The sequence below is a fragment of the Lissotriton helveticus genome, chromosome 8 (assembly GCF_964261635.1).
Source record: "Lissotriton helveticus chromosome 8, aLisHel1.1, whole genome shotgun sequence".
Lineage (NCBI taxonomy): Eukaryota > Metazoa > Chordata > Amphibia > Caudata > Salamandridae > Lissotriton > Lissotriton helveticus.
Window position 1 is genome coordinate 30,659,489 of NC_136069.1, and position 11,160 is coordinate 30,670,648.

The 11,160-nt window shown below is 45.2% G+C and overlaps 1 protein-coding gene across 3 annotated transcripts in view; it reads right to left on the bottom strand.

The window, feature by feature from the left end:
• Window positions 1–10,566, bottom strand: part of LOC144772270 (uncharacterized) — a 139,520-nt gene extending 128,954 nt beyond the window's left edge. Inside the window, exons 1-3 of one of the 3 annotated variants that reach the window (XM_078656502.1) lie at window positions 10,429–10,566; window positions 3,576–3,702; window positions 2,904–2,989 (exon numbers count right to left, since the gene is read on the bottom strand). The gene's annotated coding sequence lies outside the window, so the exon portion shown is untranslated. The remainder of the gene's footprint in view (window positions 1–2,903; window positions 2,990–3,575; window positions 3,703–10,428) is intronic. The other 2 variants (XM_078656503.1, XM_078656501.1) reach the window with 2 other exon arrangements.
• Between the last annotated feature and the right edge of the window lie 594 nt (window positions 10,567–11,160).

Sequence of the window (11,160 nt, forward strand, 5' to 3'; positions counted from 1 at the left end):
TCCAAAATAACGCTTACGCCTGGAATTAACAAGAGAATGGAATTCTTTAAGTAAAATGTCAACTGCACAGTTACATAATAATGGGAAACTACGTTGAATTCCAGATGCACGCAGCCTGCTGAACATTCCGAGCACAGCATCCACGTAGAGACAAATGACCCCTAGCTGAGAATCCACTGCCCAAGTATCTGCCTGATGAACATTCCGAGCACAGCATCTACATAGAGACAAATGACCCCAGCTGACAATCCACTGCCTAAGTTTCTGCCTGATGAACATTCTGAGCAAAGCACCCACATAGAGACAAATGACTCTCAGATGACAATCCACTGCCTAAGTTTCTGCCTGATGAACATTCCAAGCACAGCATCCACATAGAGACAAATGACCCTCAGCTGACAATCCACTGCCTAAGTATCTGCCTGATGAACATTCCAAGTTCAGCATCCACATAGAGACAAATGACCCCCAGCCGACAATCCACTGCCTAAGTTTCTGCCTGATGAACATTCCAAGCTCAGCATCCACATAGAGACAAATGACCCTCAGCTCACAATCCACCGCCTAAGTATCTGCCTGATGATCATACCGAGCAGAGCATTCAAATAGAGCAGGGGTTCCCAAACTGTGCACCGTGGCTCCCTAAACAAAGGAGCCGCACACCAATCACTTTAATGCATTTAATGTTGAAGGGGTTGTTGGCTTCAGTTAAACTAATTCGACATAAATGCATAATGTAGATGATCTTTGAGTGCCATGCCTAAAGCTGTAAATGTAGTGCTTAATTGATGACATGTCGAGGGAGATGACCTCCATATTTCACTGGAATCCCACATTCCAACACTCCCAAAGTAAGCAGAAGATGCCTGATTTATTTTGTTAGATTGGTTAGTTATTAGTTTTGTTTTTTTCCAAATGCATTTTACACCAATGCAAGTTATCAGGAAAGTACAGTTGTCCTTTCTATTAAACACACTAAGTATTATTAAGCATTGACATTTGCATTTTGAATCATTGGTACTTCCATTACACATTTCTTTCATTACACACACATTTCCAGACAGGACTACTCTCTCCTTGAACATAGGGAAGTAAAACACCATATACGGCATAATGCCAACATTTGAAAGCAAGAAAGGGGGACCATAAAAAAATGTGAGGAATTTATTTTACTTGCATTGATTTAGAGACAGTTTTAGGGAAGAGCAGCTCAAATAAAGCTGTATGGGGTTTAGAAAATCATGAGTCACCCTGCTGAGACAGGTGTGTTGGCACGTATGACATGGGTGGAAATGGAAGTGCATGCAAATATTCTTCTTGCTCAGCAATACTTTAGCGATGGGGCCTACATGCATAGTGGTGCTATCTAGCACTATAAGTGGGATAAAACAGTTGAAGAGGGTATCTAAAAAAGGCATGGGCAAAGAAGTGTAACTAGGAATATTTGATAAGAGGCGTAGCCTTAGAAACACCCTGGGTATATGATTATAATACCTTCATCAGCTTCATCCCAATTATTGTCAGGGAGAAAAATGGAAGTACTCCCAAGACCAGGCTTACATCGCCCCCACCCTCCAAAAATAGTAACAGTGGGGAGCCACTGGCAATGGCCAGTGGGTCATGGGAGCCGTGGGTCAAAAAAGTTTGGGAACACCTGACATAGAGACAAATGACCCCCAGCTGATCATCCACCGCCTAAGTATCTGCCTGATGAACATGCCGAGCACAGTATCCACAGAGACAAATGACCCCATCTGACCATCCACTGCCTACGTATCTGCTTGTTGAACATTCGAACACAGCATCCACATAGAGAATTGACCCTTAGCTCCGAATCCACTGCCTTAGTATCTGCCTGATGAACATTCCAAGGACAGCATTCAGAGACAAATGACCCCCAGCTGACAATCCACTGCCTAAGTATCTGCCTGTTAAACATTCCGAACACAGCATCCACATAGAGACAAAGGACCCCCATCTGACAATCCACTGCTTAAGTATCTGCCTGATGATCATACCGAGCACAGCATCCAAATAGAGACAAAGGACCCCCATCTGACAATCCACTGCCTAAGTAGCTGCCTGATGAACTTTCAGAGCACGGCATCCATATAGAGACGAAGGACCCTCAGCTCACAATCCACTGCCTAAGTAGCTACCTGATTCCCTGCAGACTTGGAATTGCCAAAGTGAAAGCAAAGACCAGCACCAAACATTCTGTGGCCTGGCTGATGGAGTGTACGTGTTGTTTAGGAGACCAGAACTGGTGGCATGAAATGGCTGTCGCATATAAAAGATGTATAGGTGCACCTCAGGTTAGGCTTTTAACATTGGGCCTCTTGTTGATCTAAGTGTGGGTTCAATACAATTTTGGGGTTTCATTATGCCTGGCTAACAGCGTGGATAGTGAAGGAGAGCATCATATTTTTTGAGTAAGGGGAACTTAAAGAGGAAAGTGTGGCAATTTAGAAAATAAATTGCTTTTGTGTCCCCCAGAGGGCTTCTGAGCTGTGGAGTCATTTGTTGGCAATTAACTCTTGGCCTGGCCTTGCAGTAAGAAAAGTACATGTGTGTCCTGGCAATGTAAACCATTTGTAGTGTGCTCGGGGTCTGAAATATGTAGGCATTAGTCTCAGTGTTAATGAAAATGTCTATATATTGGTTTCATGGTTTTTGCGTGTCAAGAGTAAAACAAACCCAAAACTAGCCTCCAGTTTGAGGGTTAAACATGTGCTAGTTTTTCAACATGAGGTTTTAATTATGTCTTTCTAGTACGCTTGAGAGTGAACTATAGTGTTGTATGTTTGGTTACAGAGAGCTAACAGACCAATGTATGATTTAGCAGTTTTGGACATTACGAAAAAAAAGCAATCATCAACCCCAACGTGGATGGGAGTACTTACCTGAGGAGGAGGAGTCTCACCAATGCTGAAAGTAGACAAAGACTTGCATAGGAAGAAGAGAGGAAAATGTAGAACCAGCATAAAGACTGACAAACAGGGGAAGAAGGAAAAATTAGAAGACAGAAAAAACAAACAATACAGAGGAATGAGATGGGGAGGAAAAACCAACAAAAGACTATAAACGGAAGCAAAGACGCAGACCTAGAAATACAGGTAAATGACAGAGATGGGAGCCTGCACTCCACCTGGAAACACAGTGGTTCCGATGAGGACTGTGGCTGACCAGGTGCGTGACAGAGGTAGTTAGGGGAAGGAACAGGTAGGAAGAGTACAGGCATAGAGGCTAGTGTGGAGTCCAAGGAGGACAACCAAGGTCAAAACCATGACAATCGTGCATATGATCCTAAAATCTCATTAGCTTCTTGTCTTCTAGAAGCAAGTCTTCATGGCCAAACTAAGTGCCTTACTCTTGTGATGGGTAAGAAAGTGTGAAGGGCTAAGATACATAGAAAAAGGGAGAAAAAAGGAGAAATAAACAGAAAGAAATTCAAGCAGACCAAAGAAAGCAGAACAGGCTGGAAAAGATATAGTTGGGAAGAACAGCAATGGATCCATCGGCTGTCCAATAACTGAAATTTTTATTTATTCGACCTGTGTTAAAAGGACACTTACCTTTACCTTTAATCTGAGGACATTGGAGGTGGAGCCTCAGCCGCTCTCTGAAGCAAAGAATGAATCTGCAGGGCCAAATCGTAAGGAAAGTAGAAGAAAGAATCCTATGCGATCTTTGAATTTGAGCCTGTATGATGAATGGAGAACAATAAAACATTTAATTACTCAGAAAGCCTTGTAAATGACCCAGGTTACTGTATTAAAACAAACAAAACAGAGACCAAGAAATTAATATGCAGAATTCCTCAGCCTCACCCTTTTCAACATGTACATGACACTACTCGCCAACATCATCCTCGTTGTTTCCTACTCCAATCACACACAGGTCATCTTCTCCCTGACGGACAAAACAACCACCATCAGAACCAACTTCACAAACTGCATGACCTTGATAGCAGACTGGATGAGAACCAACTGCCTGCAGCTCAACTCTGACAAGACAGAAGTAATGGTCTTTGACATCATTATAAATAATCTGTATCTTTCGGAAGTGCAGCGGACGAGCCCAGCGGGAGCGCCGTTTGCGCGCCAAAGGCGCGCCAAAGGAAAGCCCGTCTGCGCCCGTCCGCGCCAGGCCGGCCCAGGGCCCTTAACCCCTGGAGGAAACTCCACTACAGCTAAGATCTACACGCCCGACCTGCTTCTCTCCCTGCGACCCCCTGCCAACCACAATTGTATAATTTTAACCAATGACAGGAACAATCATATTGCATGCCCTGCATGCAAGTTTCAACTCGACGTCCCGCAGCTCTGCCGCCCGAGATCCAATGGCCGAAAGTCGGCACTTACTTGGCTTCTTGGCAACCTGAACGGCAGGTCACTCAACAAGCATAAAAAATACATATTTGACCTCCTCTCCGACAATTCACTAGATGCCCTTTTCCTCACTGAGACGTGGCTTCACGCTAGCTCAGACCCAGACATTGCGGAAGCCTTACCATCAAACTATGCGTCAGGAAAGACCGAACCACCGGAACTGGTGGCATAGCAATCATCTTTAAAAAATCGCTGCAATGTACTCTGGAACCCATTCCCTTAACTGCCTGCGAAATGGCTCTTTTCAAACTCCAACTCCACCCGAATTTCACCTTCACGGGTCTCCTGATCTACCGTCCACCTGGCCCTACACAACCATGGGCCTCCCAACTAGTGGACTAGACCGCTTCAGTACGTGTAAATTATAACAACCTATCCATCTTAGGTAACCTGAACGTTCATTTCGAAGACCCAACAAACAAACCAGGAAAAAATGGAATTCATGACCTAGCCGCCATGAACCTCACTTTACGGAACTCGGGCTCAACACATAAGGAGGTAGATCAGGAGACACTCCTGGACCCCATCTTCTCCAGTTTTCCCCTGTTACACTGTCAGCCCGCCCTTCCCCTAGACTGGTCAGACCACTTTCTAATAAAATTCAGCATAGATGATCAAATGACTTCTAATGACTTCTAATCCCCCGAGCGTGACAAGCAAGTTCCCCACAAGAAATTGGAAAAAACTGGACATCAACCATCTTGTGTCCGTTCTTACTGCTGCCCCTCTGGACGAATTAGTTGACATCAAAGACATAGAGATCGTAGCCTCCAAAATTAATAAATGGCTCCTGGACGCCCTAGATATTTGCTGACCCATGGCTCACAAAAAATCTACCCCTCACAATTCCCCAGCCTTATGGTATAATGAGCAACTAAAAATTGCTAAATCCAAATGCAAACGTTTAGAACGCCTGTGGAGGAAAGATTACCCCCCTGGAAGCAAATGCGAGCTACAGAAACGAACTCAAGCTCTATCACAGAGCCTGTAACACAGCAAGAGCCAACTACGTCGTCAAATCCATCTCTGAAGCTACAAATAAGTCTAAAACCCTTTTTAATCTCGTAAAAGAGCTAGCAGGCTCAAATACAGCAGCCAAACCTCTTCCTCTGAACAGTTTTCAATGTGAAGAACTGGCAAAATACTTCACAACGAAGATTGACACAATTTACCAAGATATATTGACACAGCACTCAGTTCAAGCTAAGAGTATGCATGACCCCAGCCCGAACACAGAGGACATCTCCTCTCAACTACATCTGTCCTATGAGCCCCTAACATCGTGGCCAGAGATTGACGTTCAGGGTTTGCGAGACATCCTTGGGAAAGTTAAATCTGGCTCACCTGCAGACCCCCTCCCGATCTCTATACTCAGACTCCTGGACACCCCACTACTTGCCGTGATATGCCAAACTCTGAACTTATCCCTCTCCACAGCGAAGGTCCCTGCACCCTGGAAACATGCCATGGTTTCACCTCTTCTCAAGAAACCATCGGCTGATCCGAAAATCTTGGCAAACTTCCGTCCAATTTCCCTCCTGCCCGTTTTCTCCAAAATTTTGGAGAAACATATCCACGAACACCTCGCAAGGATTGCGGAGGCTAATAACATCCTGCATCCCTCCCAATCGGGTTTCCGTCCTGGATTCTCGACAGAGACAACACTACTTGGAGTGATCAAAAACCTCCGCCTTCTGGTGGATAAAGGTGACTCTGCTGCGCTGATTTTACTCGACCTCAGCGCAGCGTTCGACACCATCTCCCACAACATACTGCTTGATTCACTTTTTAACATGGGCATCAAAGGAAATGCACTGGATTGGATTGCATCTTTCCTGTCATTGAGGACTTTTCAAATCTCCTCTAGCACCGCGGCATCAAATATCCATCTCTCCCCTTATGGAGTGCCACAAGGATCGGTGCTAAGCCCCCTGCTTTTTAACCTCTATGTAACTCCGCTCGCCCAGATCGCTGAAGCAGCTGGTCTTAATATGTTTACATATGCTGACGACTCACAAATTGTATTCTCCCTCTCTAACAGTGACCATGACTCCCCCTCCCTCCTGCAGACGGGCCTCAGGAACATCGCCACCTGGATGAGCACTAATATGCTAAAACTTGACGGCAGCAAGACAGAGGTCTTAATAGTGGGCCCAGATCAAAATCTCTGGAATCCTAGACACTGGTCATCTGAAATGGGCCCCCTACCTATCCCGTCGCAACAAGTCCGCAATCTTGGCATTACCATCGACAATGGCCTTACTATGGAGCCTCAAGTCAACAACCTCACTGCCACCTGCTTTACAATTCTGAGATGGCTCAGAAAAATTATTTGGATGCTCCCGGACGACATGCAAAAGACTGTAGTCAACGCACTAATCACCTCCCGGTTAGACTATGGTAATGTCCTCTATCTAGGGGCACCACAAGTAGTTATGAGTCGTCTTCAACTGGTGCAAAATGCTGCAGCCAGAATGTTATGCAAATGCCACAGGAGGGAACGTATGTCTAGTCACCTAAAGGCTCTCCATTGGTTGAGAATCGACAATAGGGTCAAATTTAAAACTTTTAGCCTCATGCACAGAATAAAATGGGGCAACGCTCCCAGATACCTCCAAACCCTCGTGCAAACCTACACGCCGGCTAGATGCCTGAGATCCTCCACTCACGGCCTTTCCTGCGTTCTCAAAATACGCCGAGTGAGGATGGGAGGGAGATCCTTCTCCCTTCTAGGCCCCAAGCTTTGAAACTCCCTCCCGCAACCTCTTCGTTTGGAAACTCGATATACTCAGTTTCGCAAAGCCATTAAAACCTGGCTTTTCAACCAGTAATCAGCTCGTGTCTACTTCCCAAGTTTTTCTTGCTTCCCTCTTGGTTTCAGTATTTTTCTAGCGCCGGGAAACCCTTCTTGGGTAGCTGTCGCGCTCAATAAGCCTAATAAATAAATAAATAAAATTGGTCTGATGCACCTTTTAAAAGGTGCGCCGAGCGCAAACAATCACAATGCATAACACGGCCCCCGCTCGGATCGTCGCGCAAGCGCCCATCCCCCATAGGCTGGACAACTGCAACACCAGAATCTCCAAACAACTTCTACAAAGACTCCAGACCCTCCAAAATACAGCTGCAAGACTCCTATTTGAGCTCCCATGTTGCACCCACATCACACCACACCTAACCTTAGGAAGCTTCACTCGCTCCCCATTCCCAAGAGCAGTCAATTTAGACTTCATGCACACAAAGGCCTACACAACATCGTACCGGAATACCAGAACACCAACAACACTTTCAACAACCACCCAGACACCTACGTTCTGCCTCACTCTCACACTTCTCGGCATTAGCAAAAGCAAAACTGGAAGTCGCTCATTCTCCTACATTTCACCCAAGACATGGAACAACCTCCCTCGTCACATCAGAGCCTACTCTTTCCTTCTTGAGCTGCAAACCTGGCTCTTTGTATAAGAAGAACTTTGGGGACACAAACCTACACAGATGCCCATAGCTGCCAAGGTTTCAGATTGCTATGTGTGACATTTTCATAATTTCAGGATAATTATGAGTGACATTTCAAAGATTATGAGTGACACTTTCTTGCGAGCAAAGAATCGAGCAATTAAGATGAGGGAAACGTATAAATATCAGAAATTAGACCTATTTGAGCAATGAGAAACTCTAAGTAAAGATTTTAAAACTGCTGCAAACAATCTAAAAACTGCTTAACAATCTTAAAACTGCTGCAAACGCCTGCCTGGGTGACTCATAATTATAATGAAATTATCAAAATGTCACACATCAGCTTGATTGCTATGAAAGAGGACGGGCATCTCCTGTTCTTGACACCGAGTGTTCTTCACTTACACATTTCATAAAAGTGATAGGAAGTATGTGTTTTATTCTATTGCTTTTTAATTGTTTCTCTTGTAAAATGCTGATCATATAATAAACTTGTGAATTTGAGATGGCATACTGTATTGACAAATAAAGATAAAAAGGCGGAAAAATGCAAATTAGTCAAAAATACAAGATAAAGAGCACAGTGAAACAAGGAGAATAAAACAAATTTAAAGTGGTGGTTGTTGTACATGACGAGATCACTTTGAGTGAGGTGAACAACTGAGTCAGTAAGGTAGGCACTGCTGCGCCAACCTTATTCATAAACGAATGCAGTAAGCTGGAATATAAGGCTTGTTAAGTAACTATTAAAACCAGCCTCAGATGTGACCACTAGAAGACAAATAAAAAGCAGACGTCTAGAAAGCAGTTCACATGATGGCTTCGCTAAGAATTAACAGCAAAAAGAGCAACGAATTGTGTTTATCTGCAGAACCACATGACTATACAACAGGATGTGAGAGGCCCTAACACAAAGCTCAGCTGCCTCGGGCCTTTAAATTAATTAGTCAATTGACTCGCGGACTCTCTGGCCGCCGAAGTCAGTAGTGGCATGGAAGCATGATTTCTGGGCAAGCCTCGGGAGAGGCTGTGACTGAGACGCACACAGCGATCACAGCCAGGCAGGCTGTGTACTTTAAAATGTCATCCATAAAGTGAGCAGCCACAGTGCGATGGTCCGGTGCACCGAAGCTTCACAGTTAACTTGTTTGCACCGTGAAGAGATCAGCGCGTACTCTGCTATAGCAAACAAAACTGTTTTATGTCATTTCAGAAAGAGACTTACTGCATTTATAGTTTGCCATTGGTTTCAGAACAAGCTTCCAAGGCTCACCCTTCAGCAGAGCCTTCATATTCTCTCCCTACGCAGTCAAGACAGTCCGCCTAGGTGGTTGCTCTCCGATCTCACTGGAAAGTCCACTGTCTGAACAGATATCGACTTTACCAGTTCGATACTGTCAGCGCTTATGACGTTTCGCTGGTTAATGCGAGACAATATCTTCCCAACAGCTTTCTTTCTTGCTTGCATTCTGTTATTGCAGACCGCAAACCAGCAAGCGCGAAGCCGTGCCTTTCCTCATACTTCCCGCTTCCTGTCAGCAGGAAGTGACGTCCCCCACAGCGCAATTAGCAACAACCTGAAGCTACCTTAAATCATGACTGCAGGCTGCCATTCAGCCACGCCGCCACGGGCAATCTGATCTCAATGTATGGTATGTGCTGTCTGGCATTGTAGTACAGTTGTTACTTTCTGTGTGAGACTGCCTTAGCTCCGGTGCCAGAGCCAAAACCTACGGGAGCACGGTTCACGCAGTGCACCAGCCACGGCAGTACTCGGCTCTGCATTGGCGCTATCAGATGAAAGCTGAGTCGACAACACAGATATGCGTGACAATGCATTTCAGTGCGGTAATGCGGATTACCACACTGAAATGCGTTAGAATCACGCCCGTTGCGTGATACTTGGCAGGACTGGATGCCCAAGCACCTGGATTCCTTCTTGTGTGACAACCCACATTTCACACCCTCTTTTTGCCGAAAAATCCTCTGTTCCATGCACTGTCTGTGTGTTTCAGCAGTGTTTGTGAGTGTGAATGTGTTTAAGAGTGTCTGTGCTTGTGTGTGTGTGTGTGCCTTTCTGTCTTTGAATCTGGCTTAGTCTATCTGTTTCTGCATCTATCTCAGACCCCTGGGGCTGTTAAGACAGGAGCACTCTAGGCTTTGGACTCGAGGCAAGTAATAGTGTTTAACTTTTTTGATGAATGGGTGTTTGTGGCCTACATCTAGTTAGTGAAGATAATGTTTATTTAGACCATGGTCTTCAAACAACACAAAACAATCACTTTTTATACAACTCTAATATCATAAATAATGTAATCAATTGTTATAAAAACATCTAAAAAATTGTCTGCCAGAATCAAGATAAGATCCTACCCCCTTCACATTATTCCTTATTTCCATCATAGCTTGCCACTGTTCATCTCACTTTTCCGAATAGAACTTTGTTACTGCTGAGGAGAGGAGAGGAGGGAGGGGAGAGGCGAAGGGTCCTCAGCCCGGAGGGGGGGGGGGGGCATGCCTTGAAGGGGGGGGGTGCAGAGTTCAGGTTGTCCTCAGCGGGGGGGGGGTCTGTAGACTCTACCTGCGCAGACCCCTGCTCAGAGCCCTCTCCCCCTTGGCCTGGGACGGTGAAGATGACAATCCGAGGCCGGGGGTGACGTCCGGGGTCAGAGGGTGAAGGACACAGACAGAGGATCCTTCCACCCCTGCAGCTGCTGGAGCCGAGGAAGAGGCCGGAAGTGACGGCTTTCACTGCTGGTGCTGTCTCTGCCCTCGACGACCGGAAGAGGAAATCACGGGCCACAGGGCTGAGAGTAACTGAAAGAGAGAACGGACTAAACTTAGTCCACTGATGCCTGAAGGTGTGGGTTTTATTTTACTGGTTAGGATTGAGATGGGGTGAAGATCACCTCAAATTTATATTTCAAATAGCAGCCAAGTTTTAGATCGATGTTTGTTTATATAAATATATATATATATTGTAATGATTTTCAATTAACCAGGCAATAAAAGGATATACTAATTAGCAGCCTCATGGGGGTGTCGACGGAGACTAGGACAGCCAAAAGGAGCCTTGTCTGGCTAGGAAGGCGGTTTGGTAATTTTTAAAATCAGCCAAGTTGACCCATCCTAGAGGAACAGGCAAGCGCAGTGTAGCATTGAAGTCATGAGATGTTTTAAGGAATAATAAAGTATTTATTATGATAAAAGCAAGCAGGTACAATCTGCCCAACCGGACAGCAAGATGTTCATTAAGGATCTGCCAACCGCTCTAGCTTCGCGTTCCATATTCTATGAACGCGAAGCACAGAGC